Genomic DNA, 25,759 nt, shown 5'->3' on the forward strand with positions numbered 1-25,759 from the left:
CCTAACCCTAGCACCAGGGACCCTGCCCATGGGGCCCCTAACCCTAGCTCCAGGGCCCTGCCCTTGGTTCCCCTAATCCTAGCTCCAGGGGCCCAACCCGTGGGGCCCTTAACCCTAGCTCCAGGGGACCCACTCTTGGAAACCCTTACACTAGATCCAGGGGCCCCACCCCTGGGAACCCTAACCCTAACTCCATGGGCCATACCCCTGGGGCCCCTAACCCTACCTCCAAGGGCCCAACCTGTGGGGCCCCTAGCCCTCGCTCTAGGGGCCCTATGCATGGGGCCCCTAACTCTAACTCCAGGAGCCCTTTCCCTTGGGCCCCTAACTCTAGCTCCTGGGGCCCTACCTGTGGGGCCCTTAACCCTATCTTCAGGGGCCCTACCAGTGGATCCCCTAAACCTAGCTCTAGAGGCCCTTCCCGTGAGACCCCTAACCCAAGCTCCAGAGGCCCTATCCGTGGGGCCGTTAACCCTAGCTCTAGGGGCCCTGCCCGTTGGACCCCCTAACCCTAGCTCCAGGGGACCTACCCATGGGGCCCCAACCACTAGCTTCAGGGGCCCAACCCGTAGGGCCCCTAAACCTACCTCCAGAGGCTCTACCCATTGGACCCCTAACCCTAGCTCCAGGGCCCCCTGAAACACCCGGGAAAATGTTTTTGACCCTTCAGGGATTGGGAGCTCAGCTAAGAATGCAAATGCTTTTCGAAGACTGCTGGGACTATGCGATAGCTGGAGTCCTCAGTCCCCCCTCCCTCCCTCCATGAGCGTCCATTTGATTCTTTGGCTTTTCTTTACGCTTGTCATGCAGCACTGTGCTGAGTCCCGGCTGTGGACTCTGTCTATCATAGCCTGGAGATTTTTTCAAATGCTTTGGCATTTCGTCTTCTGTAACGGAGCTCTGATAGAACAGATTTGTCTCTCCATACAGAGATCAGATCCAGTATCTCCCGTATGGTCCATGCTGGAGCTCTTTTTGGATCTGGGACTGCATCACCACCCGTGCTGATCAGAGCGCCACGCTGGGCAAACAGGATATGAAATTCAAAAGTTTGTGGGGCTTTTCCTGTCTACCTGGCCAGTGCATCCGAGTTCAGATTGGTTTCCAGAGCGGTCACAAGGGTGAACTGTGGGATACCGCCCGGAGGCCAATACTGTCGAATTGCGGCCACACTAACCTAATCCGACATGGCAATACCGATTTCCGCGCTACTCCCCTCGTCGGGGAGGAGTACAGAAATCGGTTTAAAGAGCCCTTTATATCGATATAAAGGGCTTCATTGTGTGGATGGGTGCAGGGTTAACTCGGTTTAATGCTGCTAAATTTGGTTTAAACACGTAGTGTAGACCAGGCCTAAGAAAGCAGCTGTTTGACCTACAAACAATGACAAAGTAAAATCTGCAAGAACAACCTTTCAACTCAGAGGTCTAATAATAAGATGTTACTAATAACTGACAAAAGAGTTACAAACGACTCAAAACCATACTCAGTACAAACCAAACGGGAACATAGACAACACCACTTTTCTTCGCTGCTCTTCAACCATGATATTCTCCCCATAGGGAGGTCCACCGCTCCTGGGGGTTCAGTGCCACAATAACAGGGTGATGTGTGCAATGGATGAAGGAAGCTGCTATTCCATCTCCCTAGTCCAAAAATCAGTTTAATAGCTAGTCCTGAGATATAGGAAGTATCAGTTATTAAAGTGATAAGAACTAATTTAACATTTTGATTCCAGCCAATGTTAAAATGATCTAACATACAGGTTAATAAAAACATTTCTAGTCCTCTGCATAGAACGCTTAAATGATGCAAAAATTGCAAGTTTGGTTTAAAAAGTCATAAAAGGGACATCATCCCTAATCTGACACTTGGTGAAATGTAAGTCTAGAACACACAACCAATTTGGGGCTTGTGCCCTGCTTCTTAACAGTCTGCCCGGAGGCTGCCATTTGCAGTCACAAGCTACTCTGGGTGGCTCAGGCCCTCTCATGGATCAGTAACTGATTAGCAGCTTGGAAAGAAAGAGTAGGACTAAATAGTCAGTTTTTGCAACGGAAAGGGGTAAATAGCAGGCTTCCAAAGTATGAGACGAGACGACATTAGGGCTGGTCAGTTAAGACAAGACCGTACAGCACCAGTTCTCAACCAGGTGTCTGCCAAAAGAAACCAGGCTTGACCCACCTCCTCAAGCCACCAAGCCTGCCTGCCTGCCTTGAAGGGGGGGAGAAAGGGCACAACAAAAAATTGCAGCATCAATGCAGAAGAGACACTTCCCCTGCCTCACAGCCACTGACTCCCTGAACAGGAATAGCAAAAGTCCAGCCACAATTCTACTTTCTTTCCACTACAAGAGATAACAGGTGGGAGCTGCTCTCCTGAGACAATCCTGCTGCAGCCCAGGCGCATGGCAGACAGAGCTGGGCCGGCAAGCTGAGGGTTTTGATTGCTTGAAGGCCCAGAGGGAAAAAGAGACAAGTGCTCACATAGCAGAGAATGGCTTTGATTCATTGACCTCTAGGTTACTGGCCCAACATGCTTCCACTGCACCACTCTGCTGGCTCTTCCCTCTATTCCACCCAGCCGCCACTATCCAGATTAGTGCCTTTTGAGCTTGCGCTGGCAGGCAGATGCACAGGCTGCTAGGCAGCTGCCCTGGTCACAGGATTTTACAGCTTATACAGGGTAAAAGGGATCTATTTGGGGTTTGGACCCCATTGGGAGCTGGGTAGCTGATTGCCGGAGACGGGAGCACTTCTTAAACTGTTTTCAGTTAAGCCTTCAGCTTGTGGGGGACGAGGTTCAGCCTTGGATCCGTGTCTGCAGCAGGCAAGCGCCTCTGGCTCAATCGCCCCCCACCCTGCCCCCGCTGTATTAGCAGACTAAAACCTGGAGCAAACGCACACGCCTTGCAACGGAACAGGAGCTGCGATCTCGAACAAATGTCAACATTTTATTAAGATGATGTTCAAAGAAGAAAAAAGTGTACGGTACAGCTTTTAGGCGCAGAAGTTTCTGGTGATCAGGGAACAATGCACAGATTACCCAGGGGGTGCGAAGTTCGGTTGAAGATTGGGTGGCGTAAGGAATACATAATCTGCAATAGCCCCGACTGGGGGTAAAAGGTTAATGTACAGACACTGAGTTAGGAGGGTATGTTGTCCATGTGAGGGCTACGTTCAGGTGTGGAGTTTAAGAAGCGGGTAAGACGATGAGGATGGATTGACCTGCATTTGGTGAGTTTTAACATTCAGTGTTTTTTAATCTTTGCCACAATCTAGTTTTAGCAGGATCAGTTTGAACTCTGCCCTGCCATCTGTTGGTGATCTGTTGTAAAGGCCTTTTGGGGCTGATGTCATTTGCATGGTTACACCCACCCCAGATTGCATGATGGGAGTGCTTGTCCAAATGGTCATTTCAGCTGCTGTGGGATCCAGAGTCTCTGTTATTGGGGCAGGAGTAATCAAGTATCTTTTCCTGTTTATTTTGGATCAAGGACAGAGTAACTGTACCTGACATTTGAGGCCTGAAAGCTTGACCGTTGCCTGGAAAGGACTCACCATTAAGGGGTATGGGTTCCAAACACCAAAAGCTTGTGGGAAGTTGAAATGGATGACTGCCTGCCTGCGCTTAAGGAGAGAAGTATTTTTGAATGTCTTAGAATTGTTGTTAGTACTGAAGTTCCTCATCTTAAGCTTATACCATTAGATTTCTTCCACAGTATACTTTGGTGCTGAAAGGTAAAAGGTTGCTCTGTGTGTGCTGTTATGGAATGAGGTAACAAAGGTTGGTTGCAGAGAAGGTGCATGTACCACAAAAGTGGTGCTTCTCCCACCCTAGCTCTGGTCCCAGAGTCCAGAATTTGCATAAACTCACCCACTGACCTGTGACTAACAATCTCACCCTGCTAACTCTTCTAGCAAAACAGGCCAAAGAAAGTGTATGCAAGTGCTGTACCGCAGCCCCAGTGCTCTTTTTGGTTCCTTCCCACAGAACTTTCACTCCACACCAGTCCAGTTCCTTGCTGTTGCTTGTCCAACCCCTGCATGCATATGCAAGACCGTACCCTGAGCTGATTCCTGACTGTTGTGCTCCATACAGCCTGACCTGTCTGTATCTGTGTGGTGCAATGGGTCAGCACGCTTGGCTCTTAACTGAAAGGATGGTGGTTCAAGCCCACCCAGGGACAGTAATAAGCCTGTGCTACTTCCTTGCTTTCCTGAGGCCTGCAGGGAGCCTCAAAGGTCCCATTCTGCTGCCTCTTGGCCTCAGTGCTTTCAGCTGGTGGCCCAAAGACCGGGCTGGATGCCATTCAGAAACCCATCTCCCAACAGCTGTTCCAGAGGCTCAGGCTTAATCCTCAAGGCTGAGCACAAAAACTTTCAGCCGGGAACATTTCACTCCCTTCCCGCCTCTGCCCAAGCGGCAAGGGAGAAGTGGACGAGACACGTCGGCTCAAAGATGCCTCCCTCCCACTTCCCTGTAGGCCTGCAAAGCTCTTGGCCTGCCTCATGCCTCGTCAGGAAAGCACGGCCATGCTGCCCAAGCCTGAGTCACGTCCGCAGCCTGGCCTGCCCTAGCTGACAGGGCGCAGAGCCACGCGAGTCAATGGCAGGTCGAGTCGGGAGCCTTGGCTCTTTCCCCTGACAGCCACACACACAGCACTGCCTGACGTCCCAAGAGCCTCCCTCGTGTTCTCCCGCAGCAGCCACTGCCTGCCAACGTGGGTGGGAAAAGGGGACCAGGAAACACTGCAGCCTCATTCCGGGACAGGAGGCCCTCGCCAGGGCTAGGCCTGACTCTTGCCTTCAGCCCAGGCAGCCTCATGGCCTAGGCTCTTGGTGCTCTGCTGGTCACTGCCTTGCTGGAAGGCCCTGAGGAAAAAGAAACCAGCACATGCATAGTGGAGGATCATTTTGATCCATTAACCTCTGGGTTATGGGCCTAGCACACTTCTGCTGCACCACTCTGCTGGTTCTTCATGGCCACTGCTACCCAGCCACCACTATCCAGATTAGTGCCTTACGCACTCTCGCGCTGGCAGGCAGATGCACAGTCTGCTAGGCAGCTGCCTGGTCACAGGATTTTACAGCTTATACAGGGTAAAAGGGAACTATTTGGGGTTTGGACCCCATTGGGAGCTGGATAGCTGAGTGCCAGAGACGGGAGCGCTTCTTAAACTGTTTTCAGTTAAGCCTTCAGCTTCACCCTTGCCTGAAAAGTACTCACCATTAAGGGGTATGGGTTCCAAATGCCAAAATCATGTGGGAGGTAAGAATGGATATTTGCCTGTCTGTGATTGTTCTAGCTGATTTCCTTTCTGCCATTCCTGGTGTACAAAAACAGAGGCATTTTTGAATCTCTTAGAATTGCTGTTAGTGCTGCAGTCCCTCATCTTAAGCTTATGCCATTAGATCTCTTCTGTAGTATATTCTGGTTCTGAGAGGTAAAAGGTTGCTCTGCGTGTGACATTATGGAGTGAGGTAGCAAATGTTGGTTGCAGAGGTGGGACATGTGCCACAAAAGTCCTGGCCCTCCACCTGGTGTCCCTGAGTCCAACCTACAAAATTTCCTTGCAGTCAGAGTGGAAAAGAACATTTTATCCAACTGTGAAGCTACTTACAACTTTCAGTGTGTAAGTGAGATCAGAACCCACCAGTCTACATCTAAAATTCATACCTAAGGATTAGTGATTTTAGATCTGTAGCATAGAACTGAATTTGTAATAGAATTATAAAGAACTCTATTTTTAAACTAGAGAAAAGAAAACCATAAAATCTGCATCTAGCAACTTCAAAAGAAAGCCATAGTGCTAAATATAAATATTTATTTTCAACCTCTCTTAATTTACTGTGCTTTGGAACCCATGTCCCTTGCCTAATGAGATATATGTAGGTTCAGGTGACTTCCAAAAGCATGAACTGCTAAGGACCGTTCTACTGTCCTTGATTCATATCACCAGGATAACTACACTTTATTACTCCTGCCCTAATAAGAAAGAGATTGGGGATCTCACAGCAGTCAAAATGACCATTTGGACAAGCACCCCCATCATGCAATGCGGGGTGGGTGTGACCATGCACATCAGCAACAAAAGGCCTTTACAACACATCACCAACAGCTGTCAGGGTAGAGTTCATTCTGATCCTGCTTACATTCTCCCCCTAGCCAAGAATTGGTGCTCCTGGTAAATCACACTCCCTATTATACCAACTCATTGGTATTGAATGCTGAAGTTATGGCTAGCAAAAGTAGCCACCCATCTCTGCCCTGTAGCATCCAGCTTAGCCCTTGTTAACACATAAGTCAGTGGATTGTTCTCTGTCCATACCTGAAACTGAGCACCAGACAAGTAGTCTCCAAATTTCTCAGTGATGGCCCATTTCAAGGCCAAGAACTGCAGCTGGTGGATTGGATAATGAGTTTCGCTATCAGACAGTCCTCAGCTGGCAAAGGCTACAGATTCACATTTGCCTTCCACTTCCTGGTACGGGACTGCTCCCAGACCCTCCAAACTGGCATCAGCATGCAGGGGAAACGGTTTGTTTGGGTCAGCAAGGACTAAGACTGGCACATGAATCAGACAAATAATGATTTCCCGTAAAGCCCTGTCACATCTCTCATCCCGCCATGTCCCAAATGGAGAGGAGAGGAGAGGAGCCCCTCCCATGTCCCAGGCCAGGAGTACCAAATCTGTGGAGGCAAGATGTCTATAGCCCATCCTAACTAGAGCTGCTGAGAAGAGAAGTGCCTCCTTCAGCCTAGGCCCACCAGAGTTGCTGTCGCAGTGGGGCAGAGATGTCTCTCATGTAGTTTTTAGATACCCTGATGAAAGGGGGGTAGGGAGAGTTTTTTCTTCCCCTCTATAGCTCAAACTTTTCTCTCCCCCACCACTTCCTGCTCTAGCTTAATCTCTTTCTTTCACCTCAATTCTCTTTTTCCTAGTCTCATGCCAGAGGCCTGACAGCCCAATTCTCTGCCCTAACCCTCAGCCCTCTACTGTACCCTGAGCCTCTCATTCTAACCCCACCCTAGAGCCTGCACCCCCAGGGCCAGTGCCCTCATGCCCCTGCACCCCAACTCTCTGTCCCATGTAGCCTGATTTAGGGTGTACTAATAATATTAATTTGGATAATATGATGAAAATTTAATTTATTAGCTTACATTTTATTTAATTTAATTGAGTTACAACGTTACAGTTGCATTACTGCTATTCAAAAGATACATATGGCATTATATGCAACAAAGTTTTGGTTAATGTACTCACACCCTTCCTTGATAACCTGGTGGTAAGAGACACAGGACCAGCCTTGCAGTTCAGGTTTCTCAATTCTTGAGTGAAAGATGCAGTGCTTAGAAAAAGCTAATGTTACTTAGGGTTTACTTGACTGTGCTAAACTTAAAATCAAAACCTAATAAAGAAAGAATAAAAACTTAGGGAAATGGAGCTTAGCATAGTTCCCTTGAAACTTAAAGTTCAAGAACAAGTACAGCCTACTGCTAGTAGATAGAGAGAGAGTGGAGGAAGTAAGTCAGAATGATAGAGTGAAGTGCTCTAGCGAGGTGGGTTACCTCTTTTATAGGGCACAAGGGCCGGAAATCCTTCCTCTTATGCCCAAATTTCATTCCTCACCCACAAAACATTAGGATTCACTTACTTCACAGGCTAGTATGTTTGTGCGTGTTGATGACGTACATATGCACATAAGTTCCCCTGTGGTGTACCTGTTAAGTCTGTGGGTATAATACTGAAAAAAAACCCTATGCCATTCTCCACTGTCGATTGGTCTAGGTAAAGGTCTTAGACAGGTGTGGGTACTTATCTATTTAAGTAACAAGATACAGGTCAGCTTTGCTTTCTGAGTAAAAGGTCACAATATAGATATGCTCACTTTGCCTTAGCTTAACATACAGGATATGGCCTGTAGGTTCTCGTAAGTCATGTGCCCCAGCCTCCTAATCATTTGTATTGCCCGCCGCTGGACTCTCTCCAGTTTTTCCACATCTTCTCATGTGGGTCCCAACCCCAAAAGTACTCACATTTCACCCCCAATGGCCCCAAAATGCCGGCTTTTAATATGTAAATAGGGCGCTGCCATGGTCAAGTCACTCCCGAGCTCTCCGGTGGAGCCTGCTGGCGGAGAACAAGGTGAAAATTAGCCAGGACGTTGCTCAGTCAATTCCCTGTGCTCCCAGCGGGTGGTATCAGAAAGCACTAAGATAGCTCAGTTCCCTTTCTCTCATCAGCTTCAGGCCTCAGGGTTACAAATGCACAAACCAGTTGGGATTCTCCCCGGGCTCAGGGTGTGGGGCTGCTCTGAGGGGATGGACTTGCACACTTGGGATATTAGTGCAAAGATACAATTTCATTTTCTCTTAGAGAAATTTGAGGGCAATTTATATTTGGTAAAAATCTTATTTAGTGAAAGGAAAGCTGCAGTGACAGCCTGGTTACTGGGATGCAAAACACTTTCCTCTAGCAAGAAACAAGAAGTTAGACTTAGACATTTACATCGTTTGTTCCAACGTTGGCACAGGTTTAATTTTGCTTCTGTGTAGGTTTGTTTCAGGCTGTGACCGTTCTGGTTTATTGGGTTGTTCTGTTTTTTTTTAGTTGGAATGGAGCTTTTAATTGACATTTTCTGGATTCGAATGGCTGACCTGCAACACCAGTTTTGAAATAGTTCTGCATATTTTATACAGATTTGGCCAGTATTCAAGGATTCAATTCCTTTTTAGTGGTCAGGCTTATTTATTTGATGTTATTTTATCATCCTGCTGTAGCACACCTTTTTGATAAAATGTTGAAATTATTAATTTATGGCATTTGTTAGTTTTTATTTTTAAAAAACAAAGCTTTCCTTAATGTTTGGATTTTAAATTAAGCATTGTTTTTGGTTTCAATTTTTCATTTAGGTTTTGGTTGTTAATGGGATCTTTAAGAACTTTGGAATTAATACTAAAATTTGGACAGATTTAGATTATTTAGAGTAAACCCTGTTTACTATTTTATTTTAATAAAGGTTGTATTGCTGTAAACCCTGGCCTGGGGGAGAGGAGATGAGCCTGGCCTTTAACTGAGAAGGAGCAGAGGCATGGGAGGCATGTCCCCCGTGAAGGGTGGGGCCAGGTGATGGGGGGCATAGCCCCCCCAATGTTTTTTGTCTAGCCCACCTCAGTCCCCCACCAAACGAGAAGAGTCTGATGCCACCCCTGCTGGTCACTGGGTGTCACTGCTGCTCCATGGGAAACATGCTCTGTGCATTACCCAGATTGGTGAGAAACACGCTCTGTGCATTACCGTGACTGCTCCGTGGGTGTCACTGCTCCTAGAAAGCAGACACACTGTGTACATTACGCCACCTGGCCACTGGGTGTCACTGCTGTATCAAGGGAAACACTTTCTGTGCATTACCCTGAATTACCATGAGGTGTCACTGCTGCGCCAAGGAAAACACCTTCTGGGCATTACTGTGACTGCCCACTGGGTGTCACTGCTGCTCCAAGGGAGACATCAGAACGGCCAGACTGGTTCAGAGGCAAAGTCCATCTAGCCCAGTATCCTCCTGTCTTCTGACAGTGGCCAGTGCCAGGTGCACCAGAGGGAATGAACAGAGCAGGGAATCATCAAGTGATCCATCCCCTGCCACCCATTCCCAGCTTCTGGCAAACAAAGGCTATAGACACCATCCCTGCCCACCCTGGCTAATAGACCTTGGTGGATCTATCCACCATAATCATATCTAGTTCTTTTCTGAACCCTGTTATAGTCTTGGCCTTCACGACATCCTCTGGCAAGGTGTCCCACAGGTTAACTGTGCAACTTCCCTGAGTTTACCCCCCTTCCCCTCGCCAGGTTGTATATGGAAAAGAGGATGAGGATGAGGAGAGCCATGATGTGTCTGTCACTGGCTGGTGCCTCAGTTTCCTCTAGGCAGCAGTGCTGCGGGCTCCTTTGGTCAGTTCCCATTCAACTGTCTGGGGAAAGGGGTGTAAAGGCTCATGCTCCCCAGCCCCACACCCCTCCACCAGCAGCTGGGGACTCCAGGCCAAATTTAACCCTGGTAGCTGGGCCGGGATTAGCCTCGGTCGGGGTAGGGCTGGGAAGGAATTGTGGGGGGTGGGGGAGACAGACGCACCTGCTGTGAGGGAAGATCCTTCCATTCCCTGCCAACCTCCCTCACTCCTTGCAGCATGGCACACCCTAGAACTTCTTTCTCTGTCATGGAGGCTGTCTGCTGCCTTCTTCTCCCTTAACATCGTCTCACCACCTTGGGGCACTGGCATCGCCCATCCTGTGCAAACAGGCAGGTCCCTGGTGTGCCCTGTGGTGCTGCCCTGCAATTTGAGGGGGCAGCTATTGGATGGAGCCATATTGAAATAGGGGGGTGGGCAAGGCTGGGGATCAAGACTCTTGGGTTCTCCCCCCAACTCTGGGAGGAGAGTGGAGGTTAGGAGGTAGAGTGGGGGAGGGGCAGGGCTGGGATCCAGGGCTCCTGCTTTTTCTCCACCTCCTGCAGCTGCTTCAGTCCTTTCAGTGCGTTTCCTGTTGCAAATTCATTTGCTGACTTCTGCAACCCACCCCAGAGGTGGCTGCATCTCAATGTTGGGTGAGGCGTCCTTGGCTACATCACCCCCTAACCGATTCTCTCTCCCCACTGCAGGTGACCCTGCAGCACTTGGCAAACATCTGCAAGATCATGGGGGGCACTTTGAGCATTGGAAAGGCAGGGGCCAGGTGCCCAGCTCCCCTCCGCCAGGAATGGGAGCCAGCCCCCCCTACTTTTTACAGGTATTAAAAAGGGGCAAAGGGGAGCAAATCAGAGGAGGGGGTGGCCAGGGTCTGAGTATGGGGTGGAAATGGGTTGGTCGGGCAGGGTCAAGCAGCTGGAGGCAGAGTTAGGAGAGGGCCTGAAGGGCAAAATCAGGGACGGGGGAAGGAGCCAGAGTTAAGCCCAGGGGGAGGCACTGCCAGAGGGTTAAACCCGGCACAGGGAGGGGCAGAGGGGTAACAGTTACCTCAGGGGTCTGAGACTCCAGTGTTTGCAAATGGGGGGGGGGGGAGCAAAGGGGCTTTTCTATTTGCTCTCCCACAGGCAGCACCTCTCAGCATGGGCTTCCTGGGGCTGGGCTCTTAAAGGCACAGGCATCCCACTGCCTAGACACTGCAGCTCCTCTCTGATGTACTTACTGAGGGGCTGCAGTAGGAGACTCAATTCAGTGAAACTGGGCATTCCCTGTACCCCCCCCCCCCAGCCAGGCGGCTGTGCACCCCTCCTCCGAATTTCCCCAACACCCCCCCAGTGGTCAGGTAGTTACAAGCAGCTCTGCCAATGTTGTCACTGGTTGCAAATTTGAATGGAAATTGAAGTTTAAAAGCAGATACAAGGTATGAAAACTACTTGTACCTGAGAAAGTAAAATAGGTTTGGAAAGTCTGGACAAAGCCGGGTTTCCTCACCCAGCTGTTGTGTTTGCTGACAATGTCGGTGCATTGGCTTCAGCAATGTTGGCCAACCTTAGAATTTCAAATGATGATTTGTAAGTGAGGTGTGAATGAGCTCTCCCCTGACAGCTACTGATGACCAGGGTTAGGGGAGGCTTTGGGACCAGACTATATTTACATGAACTCACCTACTCTGCCGAGGTATCCAGCAGACAGAGCTGGGCTGCCTCTGCTCTATGTGCCCGGAGAAGGGAAGGTGTGAGGGGCTCCAGCCTGGGGCTCTTCCTCTCTCCTGCCAAGCCCTGACTATTAATCCCAGCCCTGGCACTCCTTTCTTCATTTTGTTGTATGGGCCAGAGGAAAAGTATGGCAGGAAGCACAAGGACCAAACTTGTGGGCACCAGGTGAAGCACCGAGAATCCTAACCACCAGGTCAAACTGCAGGAATCAGCAACCAGGGTGGCAAGTTTTAGAGCCCCAACCCATTGTGGCCATCACGGCCAAAGACCTGGCTCCAGTGGATGAGTCACCCAGCAGGAGGGAAAAGACTCACTCTTGTACAACTGGAGACAGGGAAGTTGAGCACTGTGAGCTCCAGGGCTTTACCACAAGCTAACACAAGGTCCCACTGAGAGCTGAACTCAGATTGCAGGATTCAGTGTCCCAAGTGTTGCCCATTACACCATGGGACCAGCTTGTGCTGCCTTCTCTGGCCATCAGTGACCCTCACGGGGCTAGCTTATGTAAGGGACTGTTAGCCCTTTACTAAAACTTAGTGGGATTTTTGGTTGGCTAGTTCCCAGTTCCAATAGAGGTGGGAAGGGTCAGTGGGAAATCAGGCCCCTGAGACTGACAGTCCCCAGGGGCAATGGGGAGAGGCCAAACCTCCAAGTTAGCTGGACTGACAGGCCAGGCAGTGTAATGAGGGAGTCACCAGGCCAGGGGTCCCATCCAGTGCTGGCTTTAGGCCAATTCCCCCGATTCCTCCAAATTTGGCCCTGCACCTAAGAGGGCCCCATGCCTGCATCTATAAGGGCCCCACGCCTTAAAGAAGAGAGCCTAACTTTTTAGTTTTTACTCACCCGGCAGCGGCTTGGGTCTTCAGTGGCACTTCAGTGATGGGTCCTTCACTCACTCCAGGTCTTTGGTGGCCTTTCGGTGGCAGGTCCTCAACTTTACACAATCTGTTTCCAAAAATTGGTTTCTGTAAAATCGGAATAATCCTCTAGTGTAGACATACTTTATGTGCCTGAGCATCCACAGTGTGAACTGGAGCCAGATCTAGTTTCACTCTGTCTACACTTCAAACACTGCTGTGGCACTGCTATAGCACTCTGGAGTAGACAGTGACTGGTGGGGTTTTCCCATCCCTGTAATAGCTACATGGGCAGAACAATTCTTCCTTTTATTTAACACTATCTAATCAGGGCTTAGGTCACCTTAACTCTATGGGTTTGGAAGGGGTGTTCACACCCTGAGAAATGTCGCTCCTCCAGTTCAGTGCCCAGCGTACACCAGCCCTTAGATTCCTCTTGGTATTTCAATGCAGGCACTGATCTGTGAGAGGAAAACATCAGCCCGCCAACACAGAGACTGAATTCCCCACATTTAATCTCTCTGCACTTTCAGAAAGTCACAAAATTCAATTCACTCTTGCTAGGACAGAGAAAAAAATAAGTGACACTAAGTTTTTGGCTTTATTAAATAAAATTAAGTGTTTAATTAATATAGTAAAAATATATCCTGATTCCTCTAAATAACACCACAATGTGAAATAAGACCAGAGACAAATCTTGTCAGTGAAGACAAGTGAAGTTTTGCAAATGATCTTCCCATTATTAATTTCCATGCTGCCCCCATTGGAGGTCTGGACGCCTCCAGTGTCACTGCTCTGCATTCACCTTCCCCTAGAATTGTTCTTGGACATTCCCAAATATGAAAAATTGTGCAGTTCAGAATGTGAATAGTGACCCGGGCTCCTTCCTGCACCTGCTCTACATTGCTGCACAGCAGCTTCTCCCCCCGCAGAGTCACCCCAGCACGGCAGTGCAGCCGCCCAGGGTTCAGCAGGGGCCCCTGGCAAGGACAGTGGGTGCAGCTAACAGCCCAGGCTGCCTGGCAGTGAGTCTGCTGTAAAAAAGCAAAACCCCCTCCCAGAAGTACAGAGCCTGAATTCCCCAACTTTAACATCATGACCCCCTGTAGAAAGCCACACGTGTCAGTTGTATTTTCACAGGGAAATGCAAAAATCAGGTGACACAAATTTTTAAGTTGAGTAAATAAAGTTGAGGAGATAGTTATTAACCTCACAAAAATATACTAAAGATCCCTCAACATAACGCCTGAAGGCGAAATATGAACAGAGACGAACCTTGTCAGCAAAGGCTCATTTCCCAAATGATCCTCAAAATGTTACTAATTCCCACCCCTCCTCCACAGGAGCTCTGTGCAGTGTCACTGTTCTGCAGGCAGCTTCCCATTAAATAATGTTGTGAGACATTCCCAGGCCTGGAAATGTACCATCGACAGAATCTGAAGAGCAAACCTGGCTCCCCGCACCAGGCAGGATTTGAGTGTTTTATCCCTGTCGCTTAGTCTTTGTCAATAGTACAGACGCCAGGGGAGGGATCCTGGCACAGGGGAAAGGATTGTAGATTCTAACCTGTGCTTTGGAGAGGAAGTAATAGTTGAAAGGGGCATTTTTGTCTCCTCCCCTCCTCAGTGTCCCCTGGGCTGGCTTCTACCTTCCACAGGACAAATGAGGGGGTGACACCCCTTGGTTAATGAAAGCTAGTGCTCCAGCTGAGGTTTGAATTCACAGCCTCAGTATAGCTCCTTTCAGCACTATCCTATAAGTGCTGTGCACTAGCCAGTTGTGCCACTGGAGCACCTGTTAGCTGTTATTCTCCAAGACCCCTAGGTTGATAAGGGCGAGGAGTGACCCCAAAACATTCTCAGTGGGGTTGAGAACAGGTAACGACAAGTGTTGGTACTCGGTGGGGTGGATTCTTCTTAAGGGTTCCAGGCACCATTTGACCCTTTTGTTCTTCCCTGTGTAATAGCAGAGCTGACTGAGACTCAATGCAGAGTCTTGCTGCAGACCAACAGATCTGAAATCACTGATCACCAGGTCTGAGCATTAGTCCTGCTCTGGGACAGCGTCCTCTCATGCAAGAAACTGCCCAGTCTGTGCTAGCAGTGAGGCTCCCTCACTAACAGCTGAAATCAGGGAGAGCTGTGTGAAGTGCAGGGCCCCAGGGGTGCCTGAACAGGGCGGAACAACACCCCAGGACTTTTCAAAATGGGAGGCTCTGCCTTACTGCTTTGTAATGACCATAAGGGCAAGTGAGAGTGGGGAGGGAGCGGAGAGCAGTGAGTGGGAGGTGGAGTCTTGGGGGGAAGAGGCAGCATAGCAGCGGGACCTTGCGGAGAAGGGGGGGCAGGGGCGTGGCCTCGAGTGGCAGGGATGGGGCTACTGTTCGGGCTCTGGTGGCCACTACTTTTAGGCAGGGCTGCCCGGGAGGGGGCAAGTGGGGCAATTTGCCCCAGGCCCCGGGCCCTGCAGCTGCCCCACAAGCCCTGGCCGAGAATCCCTTCCCTGGCTAAAGGCCCCTTTTTACATTTTGCTCACCCAGCAACAGTCTGGGTCTTTGGCAGCACAGCGGGCCCTTCACTTGCTCCGGGTCTTCAGCGGCACTTCAGCGGCAGGTCCTTCAGCGCTGCCCAAGACACAGTGTGAGTGAAGGACCCGCTGCCACCGAAGACTCGAAGTGCCGCCCAGTGAGTACAAGCACCGCAGTCAGTGGCGCCTTTTTTATGTCTGCTCCCCCGCTTTGCTCCAGCAGACCCCCGAATCCTCTGGGCAGCCCTGCTTTTAGGGAGCCTGTTCCGCTCCTGGTGGGACCACAAGACGTCCCAGAGCAGAGAGGGGCCAGCAGAGCGGTGCCAGGGGGGAATGGCAAGTGGCTGGCAACGTGGCCAGACAGCGGAGGGAGAAAGGGGCTTTCCCCCTGGGAGGTGAGAGGTGAACTCTGCGTTTTCATTGACCCAGGACAGCAGCTGTGGGTGAGGTGCAGTGAAGGGAGGGACACATCCAAAGAGCTTTTGGTGTCTGGATTTAAGAGCCCGAGGTAAAAGGCCACTGCCCAGCGCACTGTGGGTTGGTGTTTTGCTCATAGTGTTGTGTTATGAATCCTGATTGTGGTGTTTTCCCAAGTTAACACAAGGTGATTTTCCTCCTTTTTCTTAGTTTCTTTTCTACACTCAGGGGTTGTGAGTGGAGAAAGTATCACCTCTTAGAGGCACCCTGTGGCCAAGGTTAGTTTCCCCTGATTGCTGGGTGGGGGCTTAAGCAGATTGTGCACCCAAACAGGGAATTGTAACTTCAACCTTCATAGTAAGAGCCAGAGGTGCAAACTGACTCTGCTTAGGGCGGCAAAATACATAACGCTGCCCCTGGTCAGGGAATTGCCCACATTGAGCACATGGTGAGAGCTGTGTCATCCGAACTGTCCATTGGCACCACCCTGCACTAGGCTGTAGATGTGCTCTCCTTCACGTCAATCCAGTCAGTGCGACTCCTGGCCTGTCCCTGCAGAAAGATGTACCCCCTCTGCGGCTCTAAGCTGACCTCACTACAGACCTGTGCCAGGTAGTGCTCATTGTAAAAATGTTTCCTCTGACAGTTGGGAAAACATCAACAACAAACAATCCAGAGGAAGGGAACCAGTTCCTTCCATTTCTTAATTGAGGACCATACACACTAATATAGCCCTAACCAGTGCCACAGAGCACAAAGCCCACCAGTAACGTCCTCCCTGGTCAGAGCTCCAGCACCTTCTGTACTTGCACTGCGAATGTGAAGAACAAGACTTCAACCCCATCATTCTTCCCTGGCCTGGAAGACCAAAGAGACAGGCCCTTCTTCCAATCACCCTCTGCCTATCAATCTACCCTAAACTCATGAATGTGTATTTCCTGAACACCCACCGTGTCCAAGTCCAACTGCTCTAAGGCACTGAACATCAAACACCTCCTCCTGGGCCCCCAAATCCCTGCCATCTTCCCTGGTACTGCCCTTTCTCAGCTGTTCCTACCTGTAATTGCCCTGCAGCCCTGTGCCACCATTCCTGAGGGTTACCCTACCTCGCTCACTTCCTGCCATGTTGGGAAAGACAGCTCTCATCCTTAAAGGTCAGGTGGGCCAACCAGATGCAGAAGCCCACACTATCTTTTCCTACTGCAGAGCCCAAGATCAGAGATTCACCATGGGTGCAGACACTATTATGCACCCAGAGAGCAAGCCATCATTGTGCAAAGAGGGATGAAAGGGCCTACTAAAACCTGGGATTGAACCAGGAACCTTTAGATTTTCAGTTTAATGCTCTCCCAACTGAGCTACTTTAGAAGCTCTTTAGTAATGTTTTGGCCTCCCGCTTCTCTGTCTGGATGTTTTTGCAGCAGTTGCACACAAAAAGAACGTCATTGGGAGCGGCCCCTGCCTTGCTCAGCTTGACTTACTTCCTCATCCCGTTCCTGCCTGAGTTCCCGGGTTGACCTGGTGGCAGAAGGTGACTGGGAGCCAGTGGCACGGGGAGAAAATGAGCTGGACCCTGACCTAGACTAGACCCTGGCAATGAGAGTCTGGTCACCATTTGCCCCCCCACCCTGTTGTCCTGGATTCCTCCACTGGGTGTCATTTAGGGAGGGAAGTGGGGCTTCTGCTTCCCCTCCCCAGTAGGAACCCGACGCCCTTAGCTGTGATGAGTAAGAAGTGGCTGTTGGCTGATAGGGCCTGTCCCCGAGGAGCTGGAACAGCAGCTGCCACATCTCCCTCAGCTCCAGGCTGTGGGAAATGCTCTTTGTCTGGCTGCATGGGCGGATGCTGCTCCCTGCTCTGGAGAGTGTCTGTATTGCTCTGTCAACCCTCCGTCTTCACTGCGCCCGTCTGGTAAGGTCCCAAGTGCCCCCTCCAGCCTGGCAGCTGAGAGTCTGTGTGGACATCAGCCCCCCTGCCAGCCCCCACAGGCAGCAGCAGCGCCAGCCCCCTCAGCACCACAGGGGCACTCAATGCACTTGCTGTGGGGAGATGGCTCCTTGGTGTCCAGCTGCTAGAATGAGAGCCAAGAGAGAGCAGTGTCTGGCTCACCGTGGGGGAGAGAAGAGACCTGATGAGTGTTGATCTCCCTCAGTCTCCCCTGCAATGCTGGTCAGTTTTATTATCACTGTAATAGTCAGTGCTTCCCTTCAGGGCTGGCCCTAGAGGGGTGCAGGATCCGGGACAAATCCCCCCTTTTCTGCACCAGACCCTGCCCCCACTCCACTGCTTCCCCCAATCCCTCACCTTTGTCCCATCTCTTCCCGCCCTGCACCTTTCTGCCCCATTGCTATCTCTCCCCCACATCTTCCTGTCCCCACTCCTCCCTGTCAGCCCCCCCAATGCCTCCTGCACCCCACTGAACAGGCAGGCAGGATCATTGACAGGCAGGAGGTGCTGAAGGGGAAGAGAAGGAGCTTGTCGGCAAGGCCTGTAGCAGGGGCAGAGCTGGCTGCCAGTGGGCGCTGAAAATCTTTTCTTCCCCTGTTAGTGCTGCAGCCCCATAGCACCTATGGTTTTGCTGACTAGGCTCCTTTCACACACTCTCTATAGGACAGCAGCCAGGGTTATGGCTGATCTATGGGACATGGGGCACTAGGTGAGTGGCAGAAGCTTCAGGTGCTGAGAGTTTGCCTAACACCTCAGGGACACAGTGTGTGGTGGTGTCCCAGGCATCTTTATGAAAGGAGAAGAACAGGATTTACTTGGCTCTGGTCTACACTATGAGTTTAGGTCAAATTTAGCAGTGTTATATCGATTTAACCCTGCACCCATCCACATGACTAAGCCATTTTTGTCAACTTAAAGGGCTCTTAAAATCGATTTCTGTACTCCTCCTCAATGAGGGGATTAGCACTGAAATCGACATCGCCGGGTCGAAATTGGGATAGTGTGGACGCAATTTGATGATATTGGCCTCTGGGAGCTATCCCAGAGTGCTCCATTGTGACTGCTCTGGACAGCACTCTCAACTCAGATGCACTGGTCAAGTAGACAGGAAAAGCCCCATGAACTTCTGAATTTAATCTCCTGTTTGGCCAGCATGGCGAGCTGCTCAGTACAGGTGACCATGCAGAGCTCATCAGCAGAGGTGACCATGGAGTCCCAGAATCGCAAAAGATCTCCAACATGGACCGAATGGGAGATACTGGATCTGACTGCTGCATGGGGAGACGAATCCGTGCTATCAGAACTCCGCTCTAAAGATGAAATGCCAAAATATTTGACAAAATCTCCAAGGGTATGAAGGACAGAGGCTATAATAGGGACCCACAGCAGTGCCACATGAAACTTAAGGAGCTCAGGCAAACCTACCAAAAAATCAAACAGGCAAACGGACGCTCTGGGTCAGACCCCCAAACACGCCGCTTCTATGATGAGCTGCATGCAATTCTAGGGGTGCCCCCATCGCTACTCTACCCCTTTTCATGGACTCCTGCAAGAGGGGAGTCTCACGCAACACGGATGAGAATTTTGGAGATGAGGAGGAGGAGAAGGAGGGTAGCACACAGCAGGAAAGCAGAGAAAGCGTTCTCCCCAACAGCCAGGAGCTATTTATCACCCTGGAGACAATACTCTTCCCAATGCGGGCTCCTGGATCTTGATGGTGGAGCAGGCACTTCTGGTGAGTGTACCTTTGTAAATGAAAGCTACTGGAATGCATTCAAGCAACATCCATTCTTTATCTCTCTGTGCTATCCTCAGGAGAGCGATATCATCCATGGTCACCTGGTTGAAATAGGGAAATTTTATTACGGGGACATTCAGAGGCAAAATGCAACTTGTACTGAAAGCACATGTGTTATGTAATGTTAACAGCTTGGTTCACCATGAAAGAGTCTACCCATTGTTCTTTAAAAATGTGTCTTTTTAAATACTACTCTCCTTTTTTTTCCCCTGCAGCTGCAAATGTTTCAACGCCCCTCCTATCATCTCCGTCCCAGAGGCTAGCGCAGATAAGAAGGCAAAAAAAAACACACTATTTTAAAACGGGGTGGGTCGCAGAAACCCCTTTGGGACTGTCACCTGCTGTGCCTGCTTCTGAGTCCGTTTTGCCTGCCAGCTAGGACTTCAGTACCTAGCCTGTTTGAGCCAGACGTACTACCCTGCTGCAAACACAGATCCAAGTCTGAACCTCGTCCCCCACAAGCTGCAGGCTTAGCTGAAAACAGCTTAAGAAGTGCTGCCCTCTCCGGCACTCAGCTGCCCAGCTCCCAATGGGGTCCAAACCCCAAATAGTTCCCTTTTACCCTGTATAAGCTGTAAAATCCTGTTACCAGGGCAGCGCCTAGCAGCCTGCGCATCTGCCTGCCAGCGCAAGAGCTCATAAGGCACTAATCCAGATAATGGCGGCCGGGTGGCAGGGGACTGAAGAGTCAGCAGAGTGATGCAGTGGAAGTGTGCTGGGCCCATAACCCAAAAGTTAATGGATCAAAGCCATCCTCTGCTGCGTGGGTGCTTGTTTCTTATCCCTTTGGGCCTTCAAGTGAGGCAGAGACTAGCAGAGCACCACAAGGCAAGAGGTGACTGAGGTGAGGTGATGGCCTGCCAGGGAGCTCTCTGGCTGCCTGGGCGTGATGAGGGCCTCCTGTCCTGGAATGAGGCTGCAGTGCTTCCTGATCCCCTTTTCCTATTCACACCAGCAGGCAGCTGCTGTGGGAGAGCACAAGGGAGGCTCTCGGGATGCTAGGCAGCGCTGTGTGGCTGTCAGGGGAAAGAGCTGAGGCTCCCAACTCGACCTGTCATTGACTCACGTGGCTCTGTGTGCCGTCAGCCGGGGCGGGCCAGGCTGCAGACTTGACTCAGGCTTGGGCAGCATGGCTGCACTTTCTTGACGAGGCATGAGGCAGGCCAAGAGCTTTGCATAGCCTACAGGGAAGTGGGAGGGAGGCATCTTTGAGCCAGCGTGTCTCGTCAGTTTCTCCCTTGCCGCTTGGGAGGAGGCTGGAGGGGAGCAAAACTTTCCTGGCTGAAAGTTGGGTGCTCATCCTTGAGGATTAAGCCTAAGCCTCCAGCACGGCTGCTGGGAGATGGGTTTCTGAATGGCATCCAGCCCGCTCTTCGGGCCACCAGCTGAAAGCACTGAGGCCAAGAGGGATGGTTTTGAAGTGCCAAAAGGGGGCCTTTGAGGCTCCAAGCAGGTCTTGTGGAGCAAGAGAATAGCAAAAACTTATTGTCACTCTTGGGTGGGCTCAAACCACCATCCTTTTGGTTAACAACCAAAAGCACTAACTCAATGCACCATAGAGACACATATAGAGACAACTGGCTTGAGTGCAAAAGTCATCGGCGGCTTGCACAGTGCCAAGAGTGCAACCTGTGAGGCAGGAGGTGGCTGATGCCTGCAGCAGAGATCCCAGAAGTTATTAATGGACAGAGACTCCTCAATGCCCTTAGTAACAAGGGTTTGGGGTTCACTGAGGCCAATAAGGGGGTTACTATGTCTGCCCTGGGTGTCAGGTCACTGTGCAGCTTTGATCTAGATCTCGGATCTCAACAACCGACCAACAGCCCACAGCCTCCCCCTGGGTCTGCCCCACCTGGTTCCTCCTTACAGGCTGACCTTACCCCCCTTCCAGCCCCTGATTCACCCCCTAATCATCCTACTGCCACTCAGAGCCACAGACGTGGAGGTGCTGAAGGAGGGAGGGTGACTCTAGAGTGGGGTTCTTCTCTACAGATGGCTGATAGCAAGGTGGTGCTCAGCTCTGTCAGCGACCTGCCCAGTGGCCTCACTGCCAGGGCATGCAGACATTTCTGTAAGGCGCATTAAGGGGCCATTTGGCTTTGAAGCAAATGCAATGAATGTGCATTTATGAGAGGGAATTTCCATCTTTTTATTAGTTGTTCATCAGTGGCTTAATGGATAAGGCATTAGCTTCCGAAGCCAGAGATTGTGGGTTCAAGTCCCATCCAGTGTGAAAAGTTGCTTCCTTCCTGTATATTGCAAGGGAACCAGGGCCGTCCATAGGCAGCCGCGTAGGGCCTCACACTGCCTGAGGGTACTACTCCACAGGCAGCCCAGACAGTGTAGAAGCAGGGCTGCTGCAGAGTGGTACCCTCATGCAGCACAGTCTGAGGAATGGGGTTGGCTGCTGGGGTCTCTGGGGAGGGGAGGGGATGGGGGTTGGGTTGGGAAAGGAGCTCACCTGTGAGTGTGACTCTTTCCCCCTTGCTGAGGTCAGGTGAGGCTGTGACTCTGGAACCAGTATCCTTTTTTGTCTCCCATAACATCCATTCTTCTGCCCCACAGAGCACCCCCTCCTTTCTCCCTCCTCCCCAGGAGCACCCATCTCTCTCTCCTCCCTCCCCTCTGTCAGGGCTGGGTTGGGTGAGGTGGTGGGGGGAGGGGAGGCTGGCTGCCTGCTGAGGAATGAAAGTGAAAGTAACTCACTTCCTCTGCAGGCAGCCAGGATTGGAATGTTAGATAGGGCTGGGTTAGGATTAGCCAGATGTGTGACAAATCAGGATAGGGGATTGGGGTACAGTGAGCAGATATCCCTATTTTATAGGGACAGTCCCAATTTTGGGGTCTTTTTCTTATATAGGCTCCTTTTACCTTCCCACCCCCACCCATCCCTGTCCTGATTTTACACACTTTCTGTCTGGTCACTCTAAGTGGGGGTAATTGGTGCCTATATAAGACAAAGCCCCAAATATCGGGACTGGCTCTATAAAATCAGGACATCTGGATCTGGCCACCCTAGCTGGGGAGCGCCTCTCCCCCGGGCTGGCAGCTGCCAGCTATCCATCTCATCCGGGGGGAGCTGCATAGGGCAGGATGAGCTGCTGTGGCTCCATGGGTGCCCTGTCCCTGAGATCAGATGCTGTGCTAACTTCACCATGGTCCATAAGGCTGGTGGTGGTGCCCACTGGCATGTGATTGGATCTGAGGGTTTGCTGCTGCTGTTGCCACTCTGCACCCCAAGAGGTGGATTTTGGGATCCTGCAGTTTTCCACCTATCTCCTCCTCTACTGCAGCTTTTGGGGGTGAGCCAAGCATGAAAGCAGTACTGTGTTGCCATTTAGATTGTCATTTAACAACTTTGTTTGCCAAAAATTCTTGCTAACAATCCTGAATCCAATTTCAATATTTTTTTTTTAAAAAATCAATATCTTAGCCAAAAACAGAAAATTAAGTTGTTGACAATTATTAGTGACAGGTTTGGTTTGAGGCAGGGAGTGGGCTAGTTTTCATCAGAGAAATAAAAAATGTTGACTGACTTTCCTATAGCCTGTTACTCCTGATAAGAGCCCTCCAACAACTGTAATATGCTCATCTCCTTACTAGTGTATAAAGCAGGGGTCGGCAACCTACGGCACACGTGTCAAAGGTGGCAGGTGAGCTGATTTTTGATGGTATGCAGCAGCAGGCTGAGCAGCTCAGCCCATCACTGCTCTGGGGTTCTGGCTGCTGCCCTATTGCCAGCTGGGATACCAGCCATCAGCCCCACTCAGCACCTGCTGCTGGCCTGGGGACCCCCAAGGAACCCCAGGCTGGCAGTGGGCTGAGCAGGCCAGCTGAACCACTCAACCTGCTGTCAGCCTACGGTTCCATTCACTCAGCCGGCAGCGGGCTGAGCGGGCTGGTGGCGGGTTGAGCAGGGCCGGTGGGGGGTTGAGTGGCTCAGTCTGCTGCCAGTCTGGGGTGCCAGCAGCACTCAGCCTACTGCTACACCGGGGTTCTGGCTGCCGGCCCCTTGCCAGTCAGGAGCTCAGCCGCCAGCCCCACTCTGCCTCCTGCCAGCCTGGGTGAGCAGAATCCCAGGCTGGTAGCGGGCTGAGGGGGGGTTGGCGGCCGGGATCCTGGCTGGCAGGAGTTGGTGGTCAGAACCCCAGACCAGCAGCCGGCTGAGCAGGGCCTGGGATCCTTGTCTAGGGTTCCAGCCACCAGCCCGCTGCCAGTTTGGGGTTTCATTTACTCAGCTGGCAGTGGCCTGAGCAGGACCGGTGGCCAAGATCTCAGATAACAACAATAGTTTATTTATATAATATAGACATAGAGAGAAACCTTCTACAAACATTAAAATGTATTACTGGCACGAGAAACCTTAAATTACAGTGAACTTGGCACACCACTTCTGAAAGGTTGCCGACCCCTGGTATAAAGTGACCGTAAGTTGTACTAAGATTCTCCTGCTTTTTTTTTTCCCTGTGAGTCAGTATAACTTTTGCCAGCCCAGAAGTTGGGCAGCCAATGTTTTACGTTTTCACAATGTTTTCTCCAACTTCCATAAAGTAAATACATAGTTAATATGAGTTTAAAAGGCCAGGGACACTTCTTTGTGAAGAATCTGTACAGCAGATGAGCCCACAGACGATCCAGAAAAGAAATTTGAGGTTGAATTTTTTAATGTTGTGATGGATAAAGCAGTATCTGCTGTTGATGAAAGGCTTAATACCTTGCAAGTACACCATGAACAGTTTGGATTTTTGTATGACATAACTAAATTCAACGAAATAGGAAAACAAGAGCAACTAATGACAAAGTGCAAGAATCTAGAGAGCCTCCTGAAGCATGGTGATAGTTTTGATTTAAATGGGCTTGAACTGTACGAAGAATTGAGTACACTGTCATCAATGTTGCCACATGCAAAATCGGTGATGGACATTGTACAGTTTATTCATACCCGCAAACTTGTTGACATATATTCTAATGTGTACATTGCCACTCGTATTCTACTGACAATTCCTGTAACAGTAGCATCAGGAGAACGGAGTTTCTCAAAACTAAAGCTCATTAAAAACTATCTCCGCTCTACAATGAGTCAGGAACGCTTGACTGGTCTTGCGTTCTTGCGATCGAACAAGACACGACTTTGTCTTTGTCATACGATGACATTATTACTGATTTTGCAGCCAAAAAAGCCAGAAAGATTGCTTTTAATTAAAAACAAATCTTTGTTTCAATACCTCTTCATATAAATTTCCAATAAAATTTTGATAAATTAAAAAATATATATTATTTGCATCATTCTGTCATATCAGAATTTTTTCTATAGTGCTGCTTCTTTAGTGCTAGTCCATCAGCATTACAGTGTGCTTAATTAAGTTTAACTGGTTTTAATAATGTGAATGTGGCAAGTTTTCCAATACTATAAGCTTATGTTTGTGTTGCTAAGAGCAGATCAGGCACAGGGGCACTAGTTTAATAATCTCGCCTAGGGCACTATAAATCCTAAGGCCGGCCCTGCTTCTAATTCTGTTTTCCCATGACTGAACTATAACCGCTACTACAATGTTGTTTTGCATGGCAAATTTCTGTCGATTCAGCTCAGAACTTCAGAATTTTCAAAAGGCCTGCAAAGTAAACCTGACTGCAGCTGATGCTAAGAACTTCTTAAACATTCCCTCTCATCCATTGTAGGTTGTACAAGCTCGGTTACCTCCTGAATTCTAAGTGGTGGAAGAAAAGAATACTGGATATGTTCTAGCCTGTGCATTTGTTCTCAAATAGTAACCTCATTGTTTAAGACCCAGGAAACATCTTTTAAAACCCAGTTGGGAAAAAATTGGGGAAGGCAGAAAAGAGTAAAATGGTGCTTTTAGTCTGGATCATATTATCACCTGCAAGGATGGTGATTGTGCATGAAGTTATGCACCCGCAGCTGGGAGCACTCGGTTTTAAAAACTGTGCCCTGATGCAGGGAGAACGTGCGAGTTGCAAGGAGAAGCACTGTTGAGGAGTTTTGACTCCTATGCCCAGTATGTTCTGCTGCATGCATGCCATCACTTTAAATGAGAATGTAACAAGCACGGTGTAAATTGTGCCATAAGGGGTGTGAAGAAGCCTCAGTGCTCAGAGTCCATCTCTCCCAAGGTGCTAGAATGCATCTGTAATCGGTAGTCCAGAATTTCACTTTTTAAAATGGAGTGCACACAGCGGCAGGTGCATAACTTCCTGTACAATTATAGCCGTATTCAGGAGAGAAACCATTAGGGCTAAAGAGGAGGCGATCAGTGGTGATACAGCCGAGGGAAAAAGAACAGGTGTGGATGGACAGAAGGTTCTATAACAATTAGCACATTTCCTTCCCTTGTATATTTGCTGCTATAAGGTTCAAATTCAGAGTCACTTCGTTTCTACCTAGAGTCCCAGGGTGATTCCAGGCAAGTGGAAGGGCTATGTGACTTGTAAGAGTAAATCATGCTGAAAAATTGAAACTACACACCAGCTCGGTGGCGGGAGGCATCGGAGTAAACGCAAATCCAGCCTAG

General features: G+C 49.9%; 2 non-coding genes across 2 annotated transcripts; both read right to left on the bottom strand.

Annotated features, from left to right (window-relative positions):
• Positions 1–1,561: 1,561 nt before the first annotated feature.
• On the bottom strand, positions 1,562–1,754 carry LOC115660092. The gene has a single exon (XR_004002740.1). It is a non-coding gene; the product is annotated as a U2 spliceosomal RNA (small nuclear RNA).
• Positions 1,755–16,779: 15,025 nt separating this feature from the next.
• TRNAF-GAA lies at positions 16,780–16,852 on the bottom strand. Its single transcript has one exon. It is a non-coding gene; the product is annotated as a tRNA-Phe (tRNA).
• Between the last annotated feature and the right edge of the window lie 8,907 nt (positions 16,853–25,759).

The sequence above is a fragment of the Gopherus evgoodei genome, chromosome 11 (assembly GCF_007399415.2).
Source record: "Gopherus evgoodei ecotype Sinaloan lineage chromosome 11, rGopEvg1_v1.p, whole genome shotgun sequence".
NCBI lineage: Eukaryota > Metazoa > Chordata > Testudines > Testudinidae > Gopherus > Gopherus evgoodei.